Genomic DNA, 20,431 nt, shown 5'->3' on the forward strand with positions numbered 1-20,431 from the left:
AGACAGCTGCACATCACTATGGACACTCAGTCATCAGGCATGGTATTTGTCAAACCTGAAACAACGCCCCTGGAGGCAAATCAGTATGATCCAGATTCTATCTGTCCCATTCTGTCTTTCTTAACAAAAAATGGACAACTAATAGCAAATCTCCTCCTGAAGGCACTATAAAATTTTTCTTATAATTTCCCATGCAAAGGTAATTCGATTTTTTTAGGAGAATTTTCATTAAACAAATGCTGACTATTTCTTGGTTTCCCTGTGCATCCTTGGATGATAAGGATGGACATAATTTCAAATCCAAAGCAGGCAACAAAGTTTTCCTGTATTTCTGGAGCTTGAACAAGTAATACTATTTTAAAACTGCAAGAGCTTGTTCTGGCACCACAGCACCAGACAATCAAATCACAAATATTTTCTCTCCAAGCCACCAGAAATATTTAAAGCAAACTCCAAAGGGAGTAGGGGAAGACAACTATCCAACCTTTGGAACATAAACTTCCTATGACTGAGACAAAAGACTTTACTGTTGCATCTCATGGAAATAGGAGACTATCTTTTATGAGATCTTGCAGCATTAATGGTCACTTCTAGCCCAGAACAACCACCATTCATTCAGGTCACCTGCTTTCTGCATTAATAACTGCAAAACAGACCAATACATCACTGAAAATGAAATTGTACTTTAAGAATTTTCTATACATCTTCTTCCTCAACTCCCAAGCTACAACATCACTCTCTCTTCAGTGGTTTTTCATTTAAATCCTTGGAAGAAAGAGCAATTTCCAATTCCTTTATTAATAAGAGTAAGTACTAGTTTGGGGGGGGGGGGAAGATGTCTGTTATTGCCTTCTAATTCATAACAACTAAGGAAACAAAGTCCTCTATAACTCCTTAAAAGGATTTAAAGAATACCATGCAAAAGCCACAGCAGCCAGACTCTAAAATCGTGCATCCTACCCATGAGAGCCAATATGGTTATTAAATTCTCATACTGCTTCACTTCACCCCTCTGTGCACCTCCACCATCTCTCTGTCATCCACATGTTGGTTATTCATCCATTGGATATGGGTATTTTTTGACAGAATATGTTTTCCTAAAGGACACAGTCAGCAATTTGCTACTGCAAAGTAGATAATACACAGTTCTCATGATAATATGTGGATGACATGTGACTGTACACTTCATCTTTGCTAGTTTACTTATGTCTTCTTTCTATGTTCATCTCCTCTGTAGAAGAGCATACCAGCACCTTTCTAATCAGACTGCAGCATGAAGGCTGAGGTGTTTTTCAGGAGATGCTGCCACTGCGCTCACCCAGCATGAGCCCCTGAGGCCTCTGGATGGAGGGACTAATACTGCACAGGCACACTCTTAGCACAAGTACTGAGCTCAAAATATACTTTTTTATATAGTATACTTTCCTCAATCTTATTACAGGTCCAGTGAACAGACTTTCAAATTCAAAAATTCTCTTTGCAACACTGAGAAATAACTTGTATTGGATTTAATACATGTTCCACAGGGTTATTCTACTGGTATAAATGAAGGCAGAATGTCTCCTCAGTGGGCTGGCAAAATCTGGAAGGAATGCACCTCTGAAAGGTCTGCAACTCAGAGAAAGAAGACTTAATCCTATGATTTGTATTTGCTTTTAATGGAACCCTATTGCTGCATCAAAGCTTTGGCTGTTGAGAGAAACAGACTAATTCTTGCTCATAATGCTCTGCTACAATTCACCATAAGACTTCATATAGGTATCTTCAGAAGAACCATGTCCCTTCCCCGCTGGTCTAATCTATTTTTAATCTATTTTATATCTTCATCTTCACTTTGGAAAAACAGCAAATGGTTCCAAACTGCATACCTGTAACATGAGCTGGTTTAATTTTATCCCTTGATCATACATGCAAGTTAGCAGATTTTCACTGCGTAGCTTCCCATGTCAATATAAAATACAAATGCATTTATTTAATTCTCTCCTAGAATTCAAACACTTTAATTGCTATAGCAAATTGAATTCATAAACACTTACAGGACAATGGAAGGTGTAGCCCCATTTTCTGATGAGAAATTAAAAAACAGAAATACATATATGTATGTTCTATAAAGAATCCTCTGCCTTAAGCATCAAACATAATTAAAGATCTTCTAACAAACCCTACCAGATAAGAGAAAGAAAGAGAAATCCAAACCAGGGATAAGTCCACATCAAACTAGAAAAGTCCTCAACAGACTCCAGCCCAATCCAAGCTGGGAAATGCAAATCAAACCCTTTTGACTACATTATTATTTCTTTACAGATTATGTGAAAGTTCCTTTACTGACCATAGGAAAGAGCTATTTCATTTACACATTGTTCTGTTTCCAAATTATTCAGGAATGTCTTTTCTTTTTTGCATGACTAATGGGACAAATATGCATATAATACCAGTCTTCTACTATGCAACTATAGAAAGGCCATATTTTATGCTCACAGTGTTTCTACAGATAGAATTCATATACAGTAGATAGGAACCACAGAGTTTTTACAAAAAAAAAAGAAACACTGTTAAGAGCAAAACTCCTATAAGAATGTCTCAGGTTCCATGTTAAGATGAATGGACTTTACTCAAAGTGAAAAGAACTTTTATAAAGAGTCCTTTCTATAAATTTTACAGCAAACAGGAGTTTGCATACAAGGCTGACATTCCATGTGTTCCACATCAACTTTATCCATAAAAGTTTCTTATCAAATTTTACAAACTGAAAAAAACAGGGGTTTACATCAAACAAATTAAATGCATGGAAGATTTTAACTCTCAAGCTAGCAACAGACAAATTAAAAATATACATGTTAAACTTCTGTCATTCTTGTGCCACAGGATGCTGCAGATGCTAAAGCAATCAAGGGTTCAAAAAAAAGATGGCATAAATTCACTCCAACTATTAAAACCCAAATGATTAAATACCTGCCCACAGACCCCTAAACTCCACCCTGCTAGAACCCAGTGACACTCAGCTATTTGCACACCCTATCATACTCTGCCCTGGGCATCTGCTATCATTCACTGTTAAAAACAAGATACCAATGCAGAAATACCTCTGGTCTCAGCTGATATGCCATTCATAGGTCCATATTTTTGTGCCTGAGAAAAAAGAAGGTACAATATCTAAAGCTGGTTCAACACCTACACTGTTCAAGTCCCTCATTTCCAAACACTATGTAGGGCACTTGTATGGCAGCCAGGATATTTATATAGTAACAGTTCTTAATATACTTACATGACTCGTGAGAGCTGGGGAAGACACCACAAGTATGTAACTCTTCCTCCCTCTCCCTTAGCTGAATTCACTCCCCCTTAAAAGTTTTGCTTAACACTTAAAATAGCTTTATGAGTAACATTTTTTTCTATTTTTATACAACAGTAACTATTACCCATACCCTCTATGATCTGCAAGACAGGATTTGTGTTAGTCAATCTACCTTCTGTGTATTTTAATCAGATTTTAGATAGGTAGATCTCTAGGGTTGTGTTTCATTTTTTCGTTATTTACAACTGAAAGGATTTCAAAAAAGTCAAGCCACCATTGCAATAGAATAGAGAGATCTGTTCTTTACAAAGCAGAGACAGCAATAACATTGCTACTAATGCTTGCATACTCAAAAGACCAAGGTTGCCATTGTATTAGATACTGCATCCAAAAGAGAATAAAAGTGAGAGTGCTTTCTCCCTCATTTAAGAATTTTGTTAGTTATGGTCTTTCCCCAACTAAAGAGTCTCCTGTGGACTGTGATCCATCATAATCACAGCAGGGAGTCAACCTTTGCTTTTCCCAATAACTTTACTTGCTACTTATCTTCAAAAACACTGCTCTTCTATCATATTCTTGCTATACATGCAGACGGCTTCTTTTCTTGCATATTGTGTCCAACATTTATGGCTCCTTTTCGTGTCTTTTGTCTGCCTAAGTGGTACCAGAGACCCCTGGTAAAGTATTTGTACCAATTCTCTTTAAATGGCTATATGCATGGATTTGGCCACCTTTGAAATGTACTGTTCAAACTAGTGAAACAAGAGATAAACAAGGATTTTATTTAGAAAACAGTTCAGCTGCTAGATATTTGCTTCAACAAACATGTCCTGAAAAGAATGTTTTCAAAGGAGAGGAATCTATTCCATGGCACGTACAAAGCAGAGGAGGAACTGATAGGATGGATTGATGTGAGTATTGAGAAATGCTAGATCTTTCTATTCTAATGGGAGAGTCAGCCTTCAAGTGAATGTTTTGCAAAGAGTATTTTGCTCTAGACAAGGATGTTGGAGACTATTCCAACCCAGGACACCAGGAAAGTATATGACTACCAGCTGGGTCTGTTAGCTCTCAAACTATGCAGAAGGCCACAAAGGACCTCCACACCACACAGCCCAGCTTTCCAGTGGGAGGTTCTCCAGACCAGATCTGGTATATACAGCTTTCAAGGATATGGCACAAAGCAGATTAATACTGAGGCCTTTCATGGGTGTGAGCACAAAGTGAAAACTATTATTGTGAACCACTTAAAAGATACTAAAGTTTTAAATACTGCAAAATGATGTAAACAAAGGCATTAATCAAAAATTACACAATAGAGAAACAATGGATCAAATAATAAAGCATGGATCAAAACAAGAGTCAAACAAAAACAATGAGCACAGCAACAGGCAGTTTCTTGAAATTGGACTTCTCAAAACATTTCCTCTTGGACCTTTTTCCAAATAATCCAAAGCCACACAAATCTAAGCAAAATCTAGATGCAAGTCTGCCAACAAGGCATTGTTTCTACAGAGAGCCAACCATAATCACTGACTAAACCTGCCCAACTTCTGACAAACATTTTACTACAGTAGCTAAGCCTTAAAAGCATTACAACTTAGATCTAAGTTACAGATCTTCTTCTTCTAAGTTCTAGATCTTCTTAGATCTATAGTCATAGCTTCTGTTTCTTGATAGCATTGCACAGTCTAGAAATACAGTTTCCATATTATTTAGCATATATTACACTATACAGTTTTCAAGTAATAATCTTTCCATTATCAAATTTACCATACATTTCCTAATTTGTATTTTATCCCTAAATGACAATGGCCTAATATATTATCTTGAATTTTAGAAAAACTAACACCTTTTTGTTTTATTTTGCCAACTATCAAGCCATCATAAGACCTCAAGTCCTAAGCAACTATGAAAATGCACTGATAATGTAATTAGTAATAATCAACTGCACATCCCAACTGATAGAGACAGTTGGAAAACAACTTAAAGATGTGTACTTCACATCCCTAGCATCAGAAGTTGTTCTGCCACCAGATGCATTACACAAGTGAGACACTGATAGTGACTCTAAAAAATGAAAGATTTTGTACCATTTCTACCAGCTCCACCACAGTAGAGATGAAGTAAAACACATAATGCTGGCCATGTACCTCACTCGTTCACACACACTTTTTTTTATCCTGATCAATATCAAGAGACATATGGACAAACTCTCTGAGCAGCCAAGCTCCCTGAGAACTGAACTAGAGACATGCAGCATTAGTACCTGGATCACCTTAACAGGAACTGTCCTGAAACATTTCCTAACTCATCCATGAATTTAGTTAAGCCTTAGGCAAGGTTTCTTCTGACACTAGGAAGAGAGAAGTCTTTCCTCCATAAAGCATAGGCTTAGCTCCCAACACTGGCATGAAAGGTATGGTATGAAATTACCTCAGTCCTCATTAAATGAGCAACAGAAACAGAAAGGTGAGTTTGTTGGGGTTTTATTGTATAAAAAAAGAACTAAATCAAAAAGTCTGATTTTATTATTAGACCTTCATATAGAGCTTCTTATAGCAATCACAGCAGACAATGATCTCTTTATGAGCACTAGATAACATAATAATTACCCTAAGATAAGAAGAGAATAATTACACTGAATTCTTTTACAAGATGCTTTGAGACCTACTAATGAAAAGCAATGCTAAAAGCTGTGTATTGTAAGTATGCTTAATAACTACATAAAACAAGTACAACTTTTTCTAAAGGCTAGCTATAAACAAAACTGATTTTATTTGAAAGTTCAGCTGAATCAATCAATTTTTTGTGACAAAAATGAATCAGCTGCACTACATCAGCTTTCTTGGTGCAAGTTCACAATAGAACCATTTAAATCTATTCATTGCCTTACTGAAGGAAATATAATGAATATTTCAAGCTGTCCACCACAGGCTCAGTATAGTTCAACGTGAGTAGGGTTTTCATAGAATAATGAATGTGTTAAAGGTTTTACAATAAACATCTGTTGACTAGGTGAGAAATCGAATCTGTTGTCAGAAGCAGTGATGCAATGTACAAAAAAAAAATTGTCTTTCTATGAAAATCATTCATAACAGTTCCAGTTGTCAGTTTTCTAAGCTATTTTTAATCTTATAAATAGCTATCTATATATACTATCAACCCACTACCTCCTTTCAGCCCCCAAGAAACTGCTAATGACCTTCTTACAAAATTCCATTGGGGGCGTGGGGGAATATGCAGTTTTTTGAAATAGCTCTACTTTGCCTGACATTCCCACTGCCTGTGAAAAATGAGGCCCACTCGCACAAATGTTCCTTATAAGAGCAATCAGGTTAGGAACTGCTGGCATGAAGCTATTTCTTGAATTAGGATTACAGGATCAAGCTGATAGCTAGCATCCCTGGGGATCACCATGATTTTGCTATTGTGGAAAAATCTGTGATGGTATCCTCAAAATAATTTTACCAGAAATCTTGACACAATGAGACAACAATTTAAGTCTTTAAGCTTAAGTATAAACAGTTAAATGTTAGTGGTTCAAATGATCGTCTCCAAAGCTGTCAATATTGTATTATGGCAAAACACTTGCTATTTTGACACAGCTCTTACTATACTTCATTTTATTAAACAGATACTTTAAGATTCAAAATTTGCAAATTATTTTCAAAAACAAACATTAAGAAATATTTTTTTTATTTACAGTTTTCATAGATAGAAAATACCCATTGCAAATACCCCTTCCCTATTCAAAACACAGGATGTTGCTCATGAATCAGTAATCCTTGGACAGGCAAATTTAATCCTGGCAAAATGAAACTACCTATGACAATAATATGAGTGGAATTGTATTTTTTTAAAGATAAACATTTTCTATTAAGAGGCCTTTGTTTAGTTCTTGTTTGAAAAACATGTATATCTAAACCACGGGCAAAAAAGGACTCTTAAATACAAAAACATCACATTTGACTCAGGCAATCCCTTAACCTCAAATTGCTGGAGGCCTGGCTGGTTTCCCAAAGAATCACAGCACGCTCACCCTGTTGTTATGGTGTTTCCTAAGCATCTGCTATGTGCCACTTGCAGAAACGGCAATCCAAACAAGACAGACCTTTGATCTCACCCCATACAGCTGCTTTTAATCGCCTGTTCTAATGCCTCAGTCAAATTTAAGCACTGAACTGGTGAACGATTCCTATACTTTTTCGGAAACCTTTAGGGAGCCAAGGTGCTGGAACGCGTTCGCACACAGACGCTTACGGAAAGGTACGACGAGAAGCCACAACACAAAGAATGCGAAGGAGTTACGCTCCTGAGGCGGATCTGGGCACATCGCGGGGCACAGCTCCGAGCCGTGCGGCCCCCGCCACCCCCAGCCCCACTGAGGCGGGGGCACAGCGGGGACGGAGCGGGAAAGGGGAAAAATGGAAGAAAAAGACAAAAATATTTACAAATGGCAGCGCTACAGGCGGTGCACGGAGAGTCACAGGTGATGCCGGAACCGGCGCTTCCCTCCCCGCCGCCGCCGCCGCCCGGGGCTCCCGGACCCCCCGGACCTCCGGGGGAGGAAGGGCGGGCACCACCCCTGCCCCACGGCCCGGAGCCGCAGGTGCACGGGCAGGATGGGGGCTCCGGGCAGCCTCCCGCCCGCCTTGCCGGGGCTCATCCCGGCCGGTGCCCGGCGGGCGCGGGGGAGCCGCGGCGGGAAGGACGCGGCGCACGGCGGACACGCACGTCCCGGCGGCGCACCGGGACCCCCCGCCCGCAGGGAGCGGGACCGCCCTGCCAGCGGCCGGCGCCCACCGGAACAAAAGGAAAACAGCCCCGGAGCCGCCCGCGGCCCCGCACAGCTCCCGGCCCATCCCGCCCCACCTCCCGCACTCACCTCGGCGCGGCAGCGGCGGCGGAGCGGGCGGCGGCCACTCGCGCCCGCGGGCTCCCTCCCTCCCGCTCCCTGTTCCCCTCCCTCCTTCCCTGCCCGCCCTCCCGGCTCCGTCTCTCACCGCTCCCGGAGCGGCGGCGGCTGGGCCCGGCTCCCCCACCACGTGACCCCGCCACGTGACCGCCGCCCTGCCCCGGCCCGGCTCCGCCCCCGCCGCCCCCCCGGCCGCGCCGGGATGGGCCGGGATGGGCCCCGCCGGGAGCGGGGCTGGTCCGCAAGCCCGGCCCGCGGGACCCGGCCGGGCCACGGCCACGGCGGGGACACACCGCAGCGCGGCGTGGGAACAGCTCGTCTGACGGGGGAAAAAATCCCTGTGCCCCCCCAGCCCCTCACCGCCCGCTGAAACCACAATAGCGGGCGTGATGTGACAGCAAAGCGCTGAGAGCGGGCTTGCCCCTTCTGCCTTCAGGGCTGAGAAAGAAGGAGAGTAAGTGGGTGCCAATATCGGGGGCATCGAGCCCCATCGTGTATTTCGCACTCCTCCCCGCAGGAATAACAAACGCTGTATTCCTGCATTTTTGACTCACACCAAACACAGCGAGCGAAAATTAACTGTGCTGACCAATGTTCTGTGCTAAGCGTAATCTTTGGTCCCAGAAAATAATGCTTACAGTAATGGGTCACGGGGGTGTCTTGTCGGAGAGAATGCCTTTATCCTTCAAACTTGGAAATTCGGGATACAGTCCAGAGATACCAACACTACAAGACCTGGGGGAGCCTCGGTAAAAGCAAACTGTCACGCTGTGTTCTGGTATCACATTCAATGCACATTCACTTTCTTCAGAAAGGAATGACAAAATGCCTGAACATGAAAGGTGTGAAGCACTCAGTAGTTTAAGAAAACCTCGAATGAACTGCAATTATCAGCTCTAGAAAAGCCATCCAAGGGATAGTACATGGGGAGCAGAAAGTGAAAAGGCCCTAGCCCCTGCTGGCTTTAGTAAACAAAACTTACAGACCATTTCAGAAACTAAAAAGGTACATATTTTTCACACCATTGCCCAAAGCTCCACGAGGATTTTATCTTACAATCTATAGCAAGAAGGGGACAAACTTTGTGCCAGAGGACCAGCTACGTGTGCAAAAATCTGAAAGACTGAAGCCTGAGATAATGTGTTAGAGTTGGGTATACATATTGTCTGTTAATAAAATTCTCATTTAGAAAAAAAGTTGCTTTTTATCGAAGATTTTCAATTACACTACACAGCTAAACCCTGGGACACCTCTTAAAAGATCCTATAGCTAAATAAATAAAAGCTGTCAGGCTCAATATCTGGGTGCATTACAGAGTTGTTATCAACTGGTGAGCTGTGAAGACCAGGTTCTTCCCTGAATTGCTCACTGGATATTTTCACAAGACAGCCATCACCACCACTGGTAGGCTTATATTTCAGTAGAAAATTTTGAGGAGCAATTGAATTCAAACCATTGTTCACTCAATTCTTGTGTCTGACTTCAGCTATCTGTGTCTTAGCTCAATTCCTAGTTTACTGGCCATCATAAGAATTAAATTTAGGTAGGAAAGGAAAAAAAAAATCAAAGAGAGGTTTGCAAAGCACCACTGCAGCTTTAATTGCCTTTGTAATCCTGTCCTTTTCACCCCAGGCACACTAACTGTGGTGCAAAAGTGTTGCCCTGCCCACTAATCCCTCATGAGCTGCAAGAGAAGTTGTGGCTGTTCCTAATCACAAGAGAAATCTGTTTGGTAGTTGTTCACCAGCCTCTACACACTATGACCACGACTGATACCTTGCAGGAATCCCATCCATTCTGCACCCTGTTTTGTGATGAGGACCGAAGGAAAATACATGGGAAGATGTTTGTTCCGTCTCACTCTATCAACATAACACATTTGTTTTCCAAAATTGAATTTACACAGATGCACAAGAGTCCCAGGAGCTAGAACCAGATACTTCAGGTGTTTAAACCTTGCAACAGAGGAACAATCCCCCATCTTTTTCATCTACATGTGTGAATCAACAGGATCTTTTTCCATGCTGGGAATGGACTACAGCATTCCTCCATGTGCAGAAGGGAAGCTACAGCAATCTCAGATGAAGTCAGTAATCTCATTGAGTGGAACCCAGGGGTATCCTTACAGATAAGACAAGGCCTCATCTTCCAAAGTGAAAATAGAAGTTAAGATCTCTACTATTTATAGCAATAGACCATGGTCCTGTAACTTGCCTATGGGACACTGTTGCTCTATAAATGGAACAGGAGATCACTCTTGGGAAAATACCACTGCTGTACTGCATCAGGTTTGAGAAACTATTTTGTACTTTTTTGAACCGTATTTTACTGTGATTAAGAGCACCTCTTTAGGATAATGAAGAATTTTAAAGCATACTTAATTCACACTTCACAGTATTTCTTGAAAATATATACAAAACATATAAAACCCAAAGGAAATAGACAACTTTTTCCTTCACTAGCCTGTTCATCCCTTCCTCCTCCAGTCTACTAAAGTCTGACCTAAAGTACCAGTTCATTGGATTATGGTGCTAACAGTATAAAAATTAAAAGAAATAGAAACATTTCCTTTATAAGTTGTAAAAAAAAAAGGCACATAGAATTCACCTTGCAGAACACTACCTCACAGAACCTAGAATAGGTACTGAAGTGTCTTGCTATGCAAAAGCTGCTTTTGTAGATGCCTCCATTATTCTACTTTCCTCCTTCACCTCTGTCTGGATTTACAGCATGAATGACTGTCCAATTTTAATGCATTAGAGAGTTTCATACGCAAAGTTGCTCCCTTTTTTCACATGCAAATCTATTCACTCCTTCCACTCAATGCATTTTTGTTAGTTTCATATGCTCAACTGATTCCAAAAGGCATTTCCTTTTGATGTACCTCACCCTGAATTTTCATCTACCACAGAGGAACACATCAAAAAAAGAACAAGTCAGCTAACCTGGGCAGATTCCCCAACAGAGCAAGGATTTCCTTCATAGCTGAGGGAATAGCCAAGCTGAAGGAGGATTGACCAAACCCTCCACTTGCCTGACTGCTCACTCCAGCTTTTTTCTGCCTGTTTTTGTTGTGGAAGCAGCTCCAACCTTCCACATATACTTTGCCCCCCTTCTTCAAGACCTGAACAGGGAAAACAAGACCTGGAGCCCCTCGGAGAGAAGTTCACACTGGAGCAGGATTCCTGGTAGGACTTGTGACCCTGTGGGGAGTCCAGGCTGGAGCAGGCTGTGCCTGCAGGACTGCATCCGATGGAGCAGTGACCCACATTGCAGCAGTTTGGGGAGAACTGTTGCCCATGGGATGGACTCACACTGGAGAGGTTCATGGGGGACTGTCTCCCATGGGAGGGACCCCATGCTGGAACAGGGGAAGGACTCTTGTCCCTGAGCAGTGGGAGAAACATATGGTGATGAACTGACCAGAACCTCATTCCCTGTCTCCCTGCACCACTGAGGGGGATGAGGTGGAGCTGGGAAGGAGGGAGGGGTGGAGGGGAAGGTGTTTTTAAGGTCTTATTTTATTTTTCTGCTCTGATTTTGTTAGTAATAAATGCAATTAATATCTCTTATTCAAGTCTGATTTGGCCATGACAGTATTTGATGAGTGATCTCTCTCTGTCCTTAGGTCAGCCCTTTTCTCTCCCATGTTCAGTTGTGGAGGGGTGTGATAGAACGGCTTTGGTGAGTCCTGGCACCCAGCCAGGGTCAAACCACTACACTGCTACACAAGGGAAATGTATTCATGTGTGGGTTGTTTTTTGGGGTTTTTTAACCTTATATAGTGTTTCAAATTATGGCATACAAGATAATAACTGAAGAGATGAAGGTTAGTACAGATGGCAAGGGATTGGAACTATTTAAGCGTGGCAGTGGGTGGTGCTCCAAAGAAAACAGACTGAGGAGATACAATAAATGGAGTCCCTGAAGAATTAGTCATGATACTGTCCTTTCTAATATTTTTGTTAGGTGACCCTAGAACCAAAATACGAGTGTGCTAATAAAATTTGCTGATCACACAAACCTGAGGATCAACAATACAGCCTAGACTCAAAATAGATACATCATTCAGAAAACAATGGATGACCCCCAGAAGCAGACTACTAAAAAGAATAGGATTAAATATGATAGTACAAAATCATTAATTGAAGGACTTGAAAATTTTAAACTGAAGGCATCAAGTGAAAAGACAGGAGAAGAAAAATCTGCATCTGTCAGTCAGCAAGAGAATAACCTGTAAGGTGTTTGATGACATATTGAAAGAAGCTAATACTCCCAGAATTTCAAAGAGGTTCTGGAATATGAAAAAGAGTGTGCTGGTCCATACAATATGCTGATCAATTACATTGAAGAATTAAATTAAACTTGAAATGGGTACTAAGGAGGGCCAGGAGAAATAGACATGACTATCTGTGTGTTACTCTATTAAACAGAGTAATTTTGCCTATTTTACTTACTGCATCAGGTTAGGCTCCTCTTTTTTGCACTTCACAAGAAGTCCAGCATTATGAAACCATAATGCTCAATGTGAGCCCTTTGAATATGTCTACAATATAAAAAAGATATATTAATTTAACTTTCTCAGCAAAGAGCACATTAGAATATTAAAACAAATAGCAGCTGGTAGAAATATTTCCAAGGTCCCTAGGCTTTTCAGACAAGTGCCTTAATGGCTGAGATATAAATTTATATCTTTTTCAGCTTAAATCTAAAGAGACCCATACCATATATAATTTCTTCAAAATCTCTTATTTCCAAGTGTGGTCTCATGAGCAGCTTAAGTAAAAGAGTAAAAGGACAGTGCAGCAAAACTTAAGCAGTCCTTTTTTTTTCCTCCAAAATTCAATGGAGATAATATTCAAATACAAAAATAAAGACAGAAATCTTGGAAAATGTGAAATAAGAGAAAAGGCACCAAAATATTCAAGGTCTTAAGCACAGTTTAGCACCAGAGTGCCAAATTAGTGTATACCCTGTACTGTCACCTTCCATTTTAGAAGATATGACAAATATAGAGACTGTTGCAAAAACAAATGTTAATTCATTTTAAAAAACACCCAAATTAAACCCAGCTTAATTACAGCATAATGCCTGCGTTATTGTGGGTAGTTCTATAGAGGAACATGACCAAATATTTAAGTCCATTTATTCCACTGGGGAAAAAAACCACATTTCAACCTAGATTTAAGAGTAGAAAAATACACTGCATGAATATGATGACTTTTTGCATTTTTAATGGTTTTAGCAAAATATAATACAATGATAGAAAGCTCGGTGTCCAAACAAAATTATTTAAGAAACAACCCTTACTTTCATGAATACCTGATTAGGGATTTTACTGTCCTTTTAATCCCAGTGTTAGAAGGACACAAAAATAACTTCTAGATGTGAAAGGATCTGGTTATCCTTATTAGCATTCAATTTTCTATGTTTGTTCCCCCTTGAGACCTCCATCTTACAGTAATGCCACTCAGTGTAAGGACTGCAAAATCCCTTTCCTCCCTAAATGTTAAGAAATATTGTTGGGCAAGGAAAGGTCTCTTTCTCCCAGAGATTAAGCATGCTGTAGAATCATAGAATCATTAAGGCTGGAAAAGAACTCTAAGATCACCAAGTCCAACTGTTAACCCAGCACTGCCATGGTTACCATAAGACCATGTACCCAAGTGCCACATCCACATGCCATTTGAACACGTCCAGAGCTGGTGGTTCCACCACTTCCCTGGACAACCTGTTCCAATGCCAGACCAACCTTTTGGTGAAGAAATTTTTCCTAATATCCAACCTAAACCTCCCCTGGAAAAACTGGAGGCCATTTCCTCTTATCACTTGTTACTTGGGAAAAGAGACCAACCCACACCCCACCACAACCTCCTTTCAGGTTGTTGTAGCGAGTGATAAGGTCTCCCACAAGACTTCTTCTCTCCAGGCTAAACACCCAGCTCCCACAGCCATTCCTTGTAAGATTTGTGCTCCAACCCTTCACTAGCTCAGCTCCCCTTCTTTGGACTCACTCCTGTGCTTCAATATCTTTGTTGTAGTGAGGGGCCCAGAACTGGACACAGGATTTGAGGTGAGGCCTCACCAGTGCTGAGTACAGGGGGACAATCCCTGCCCTGCTCCTGCTGGCCACACCATTGCTGAGCCAGGCCAGGATGCCATCGGCCTTCTTGGCCACCTGGGCACAGCTGGGTCATGCTCAGCTGTTTTCCAGCACCCCCAGGTCCTTTTTCCCTGGGCCACTTTCCAGCCACTCTTCCCCAGCCTGTAGCCCTGCCTGTGGCTGTTGTGACCCAAGGGCAGGACCTGGCCCTTGGCCTTACTGAACCTTGTACCACTGGCCTCAGCCCACAGGTCCAGAGATGTCCCTGCAGAGCCTTCCTGCCCTCCAGCAGATCAACACTCCCACCCAGCTTGGTGTCACCTGCAAACTGATTGAAGGTGCCCTGAATCCACTTGTCCAGATCACTGATAAAGTTGTTAAACAGGACTGACCCCAGGACTCAGCCTACCACAAGTGACAGACTGTCAGCTGGATGCAGCACCATTCACCACCTCTCTCTGGGCCCTGCCATCCAGCCAGCTTTTTACCCAGCAAACAGCAACAGGCCAAACCATGAGCAGGCAGTTTCTCCAGGAGAATGCAGTGAGAAATGGTGTCAAAGGCTTTACTAAAGTCCAGGCACACTATATTCACAGTCTTCTCTATTTGTTTTTATGACTCGCTTTGGTTATGATATTCATGTAACTATGATGACAATGCAAAAATGCATTACATGAAAGCTTCCTTCGCTGTTTCAAATTTAGAGTGTAGTGGATTGCTTCTCATAGCTACTAAGTCAAACAATAAAAGTTTTTTGTTGGACCTTCACAAACCTTCAGTTTCTTTTGTTTTATAGTACATTAAAAATGAGCTAGAATAACTGCACGTTGAAAAGACAGTCTCAATTTGGTCTAGTTTTTCATACTTGCAGCAAACTACTTTAGGAACCACCTTCTGAAACACATCCACCCTCAGAATTGTTCCTTCCCACTCCTTACAGCTCCTTCTGGCTTCTGCTGTCACACAGCAGGCTAAACAGGCAGAAATAGCTTTAAAAAACCCTACTCAAAACCTAAACGAGAAACATTTACTGACTCCAAGATTTCAGGTTCCCTAGTCCTCCCGACAGATTTGGTCAGATGCTTAGCTTTGCCCACTCCTCATCCCTCCTCTAGGGCTCCTCTCAAGTGCTATTTGCAGCTCCCTCTCCCCAAAATCTGACCAACACTAAAAGCTCTCACAGTCCTTCATTACATTGGCCTTGATGTGGTTGTGTTTAACAATATTGAGTTCAAATATTCATTAAGAAACCAGGCTTCTTTTTTCTTCAGTTTTATACTGATTTTATAACTTTCCTAATATTAAAAGATAAAATTAGTCTCTGATTAGACCAAAAGTAAAATTAAATATAGGCAGCATGCTTCATTTTACAGCTGAAGAGAAATTTTTCTTTCATATCTGGTTGATGATTCAGAAGGTCATCATTATTCCAGGGTTACTCACTTCTGCTGAAACTCTAGGTTCTGGAATACCTGTATATCTAATGATATGACACACAGGCAAAACATGTCTTACACACAATAAAGTTGCCAGTGTAGGAGAATTAAGAGATCAAGAGGAAGTAAAAATATACTATCATTCCACAGAGAAAAGTGGTCCCATTCAGGACAGAGCCAAGTAGAATAGTAGGTGTAATATTAAGAAAGGTAGGTGAAATATTAAGAAATTAATATTTAATATTAAATAAAATATTAGTCATTAATATTTAATAATTAAGAAATTAATATTGAGAAATATTAAGTAGGAGAAATATTAAGAAATATAATTGGTCTCTGGTTGGATAAACACAGAGCCTTTTGTAAACCAATTAAGATCTAGTTAATTGCAAATAAATTTTTTCATCCTTATGCTCCTGATCTCATTAAATTTCAGAATTAACAGGAAATAATAATTACAAGCCTAAAATACTCTTCGCCCTCTTTCCTGCCTTTTTTTCTCTTTTGCCCTCCCACGTCACCCCTCTAGCTTTGGTACATCTGGAGCACAACATAGGAAATGGTGAGAGATCATTTGCTCATTGTATGTACCTCTCTCTACTGACAGTGCATATGAGCTGTGCCAACACTGCAGAAACATGCAACACTCTCTTATCTGCAAGGGAGATCTTCAGAGCTGCAAGGGTACCCATGGCTCTGCACATCCTGCCATTTACAGCTGGGGCCATCTTTTCTGTAATAGAAAAATGAACAGCTGTACAGCTCTGACAGTCAACTTCTTCAGTCTGTAGTCATCCAGAAATGTTGCTGTTTCTTTCCTGAGGGGCTAGTTATGTGGCCAGTCGGTGATCTGTCAGTTTTGGTGTTGGACGGGTTTTCTTTGGTGTGTTCAAGCACATTCCAGCATTGGTATTATGAGTCTTAAGACTTCTTCCAGGAACCTTACACTTCTTGTTACTAATACCTAGAATTGCTCAAGCACAAAAAGCTAAAAGCGAGCAGTAATGCTCTAAAATGTTCTAAAACTTTAAATTCTTTTTCACCGGGCAGCAATTTTATAGTCTGTTTCTAGTCTTAATCTTCTTTTTAGTGCTAAGCAATCAGAAGTAAGAAAATTACTTTTTCCGTCTATATGAAAAATAAAATCCCTAATATTCACAGGCCATGGGAGGGGGTTGCCCCTCATATTAAAACTTAATTGGTAGGTGTTGTAGTTTTTTGTTTGGTTAGGGAATGTACTGAATTTTACCATTACATATCCGTAAAACCAATAAGGCTACTCATCTGGGGGCCAAGGAGGGAAAAACTTTCTGTATGTCTCACTTCCATGCATTATGAGCAACACTGTACAGAGAAAGATGCAGAAATCCCCAGTGCAGACTGAAATACAGTAAGATTGAATGTCGTATGGTCTTCCACACAGTATGATGCATGTGATTTGAGGAACAGGTACCCTACAATCACATGCATTTTGTATTATGAGGAAATAAAGAGGAAAAAATTAATAAATCCTACTTCTTATCAACAATGAATTCTTTTTATTTACACTCACTAAAATCTATGTAACTTAATATGGAGCAACTTCTAAAGCAGGCTCATGGTGTGGAGATACACAGACCTACCAGTAACATCTGACAGCAAGACCACATTTCAGACTCATCATTTTAATGTGACACGGCTGTGTACCTACGCTTAAAGAGAAAACACTGGATACCTAAACAGCTACGAAATTTCTGAGCTAAAAATATTCCAAAATCTCCAACAGTGAATATCTCTTTAGAAGGACACTTTGAAGCTGAATATTCATCTCTAGCTGAAAGCATATCTGATGGTCCAAAGCACAGTAAGTCTCTGACCTACCACTGCCCAGGCTCCAACAATTTTTTTAAAGCAGCTTAAAATATTGGCAAGAGCTCCCCTTACTGGTCTGCTTTCAAACTATCAGCTCTTCAGTCCTGAAAATATTTTATTTGAAACAAAGACAGGTAAAACATTACTTATATTCCACATTTTGGAAAAAAAACAACCTAAAAACCAAACAAAAACCCAGGTCTACGTCAAATTTATATCAGATATCCTAGTGTTTACGTTTCTGATTAGCTGCTAGGTCATAAACCCTAAACTTAGTTTAGGAAGAAATTGTTCTTCCATCACTGTGAACCTTAACTTATTTTGAATCCTTGATTTTGTACAGCACATACAGGCCTTGCTACAGCCTAAATTACAGAACAAACATCCAATTCTAACATACTGAGTAATGCACTCATTTCACAGTAACCACCACCAGCTTCAATGGGATCATTTGTGGGATAGTCAGGAGTCAGCATGGAAATTTGGAACTACAAAAAAAATCTATTATGAAAGCTTCAATGGCCTATTGTTTGAATTTAAGAGCAAAACATACCTCTCAGACTGTGCTGGTTTATATGATTAAAGAGTGCTTGAAATACATATATAGACACAGATATAGATATGTATGTATGTATACCCATTCATATATGATTTTTAGTGCCCTGTATTTGTAAATTCAGCCTAGGGGCTGACTGAACTTTTATGGTGAAGATGCCAACTAAGAAAGGTTAAATATAAGTAATTTTAATGACACCATGAAATACCATTATCTTTAATTCATAGCAAACAATCTTGTTTACTTCAGCTCACAGTAAACAATCCTGTTAATGCATAAAATACATGTTCTCTGAATTGTTCTCACGCACATGAGGTGGCCCTGCAGAGCTGAGTGAGAAAAAAACTGTAAAATCTGTTGTTATGGCACATTAGGAAAAAAAAAAGAGGGAATTAGAGGATATGCTTTTGAATGTACCCTATAAACCTGGAAAGACTGTAGAACAGGATTTCTTAATGTATAACAGCACTTGGAGGAGGTTTAGTACAGCACATCAGACAGCATCTAGCTCTCACCACTAAGTACCAAAAGCTAAAAATCTGAAATAACCCCCCCCCCCAAGTCCTCCAATTATCATTATAAGTAGATTAAACAAATAAACAAAAACCACTATTATTCAAATGGATTCAGATGCCTACTTTTTTTTGGTGAAACACAGGCAGTTTAGCAACAGAATCAAATCCACTCTCTGGTAAAATGGTAGAATTTCCTAAAGCATTCTCTATTTTCTTTCTTGAGGACACATCCATTCTCTCTAGTGATTGTTTGTCATTTCCTCCTTTACCATACTGGACAATTATTCTTCCTGGCCCAGTTGTTGTACCAGAGAGCAGGAAGAGGGACTCAGGCATTGGTCACAAGTGAACCAAGTCATTACAACCCCCATCTATACCAACCAGCCAGGGTCATACTCATTGTGCTGCCAACCCCTCTGCTAAAATAACCCCCTCTCCAGAATTAGCTTATCCCACAATTTATAAGACTAAATATGTGACAGCATTTAGACTTATTTGCTTTTTACACAACTTTCTTGGAAGGCCATTAATAAGCAAAATTTTTAAAAAAACTGAGGTTTTGAACAAAAAAATCAAAATGCCCAGAAGTATAATCTTCAATAAAAATGAAATGTTATTGCTTTATTTCACTAGGAAGCTGCACTTCCAGTTTCCATCCCTCTCTTCCCACATAACATGTTGTTAAAGTTGTTCAAATTCTCTTACCTTGCTTTAGAGATCTGTCTCATCCTCTATCAAATACAACTCTTTAGCTTCTGCATGTGTTAACAAAAGAATTTATGAGCATGTTCAAGTTACAATAACTACACAAGAACAACTGTTTACATCACAAAATGCTAACAAGTGAACTTGCAATCTTATTTAGATCTAAGTATAAATAAGTAGCAAGTAATAAAAGAAGTTCAAGTAAGTGTCTTTTATGTAATTGTACTACCATGCTCTTCTTCCAGTACACAAAATACTTTCAACTCAAACTGAGAGATAGAAGTGAGTAGTGAAAGCCCTTCAAGATAAAATTTGGTGCTTTTACAAGCAGCAACAAGTCTGTCATTCAAACTCTATTTTTGCTGCTCAAGCAGGACCTGAGAACACTAATTCTTTGATAGACACTAGTAAAAAAGTGAACATATTAGTTATGGATACAAACATTAAATTACATACAATATTCCAAATACAGTGAGAGCTGACTTTCTCACCCTATCAACGCTTTTATCAAAGCATGGATATATTTAAACAGATCTCCTACAGCTTTTATTCTCAAATGTTTCCAGACTTTAAAAAACGTATCTTTAACACAGTGTTTCATTCCAAGCTGTACTCACCAATAATATTTCGCACCTGAATGAAAACCAGCACAAACGTTTCAAATCTGTAAGTATAAATACTGATTATCTCAAAATGTATAAATATTTTTAACATTAGTTTCTATTCTTCTCCCATTTGGGCAAACATTTTTGTTGTTGTTGAAGCATGAAAGTTCTAGGACTATATGCATTTAAAAACAATCAAAACCTTTCAGAGGTCCAAGTTTATTCAAATCACAGAAACCCTTGCTTGGGTTTTTTGTTTGTTTGCTTTTTAAAATCATACACAGACTAAATTTCTAAAAGTTTCCTCATTGTATTTCCTTCACCATACTACTGATTCAAGATTCTTTTTTCTCTAGGAACTACAGTGAACTCAGCTCCTTAGACTACATATGATGATACCAACTTACATCTTTACATCTTTTGTTTATTCTTCCAGCACAGAATTGC

General features: G+C 40.1%; 1 protein-coding gene across 1 annotated transcript in view; it reads right to left on the bottom strand.

Moving 5' to 3' along the window:
* TULP4 (TUB like protein 4) overlaps positions 1–8,232 on the bottom strand; it is a 149,758-nt gene extending 141,526 nt beyond the window's left edge. Inside the window, 1 exon segment of the mRNA XM_036379547.1 lies at positions 8,184–8,232. The gene's annotated coding sequence lies outside the window, so the exon portion shown is untranslated.
* Between the last annotated feature and the right edge of the window lie 12,199 nt (positions 8,233–20,431).

The sequence above is a fragment of the Molothrus ater genome, chromosome 3 (genome assembly GCF_012460135.2).
Source record: "Molothrus ater isolate BHLD 08-10-18 breed brown headed cowbird chromosome 3, BPBGC_Mater_1.1, whole genome shotgun sequence".
Classification (NCBI taxonomy): Eukaryota; Metazoa; Chordata; class Aves; order Passeriformes; family Icteridae; genus Molothrus; species Molothrus ater.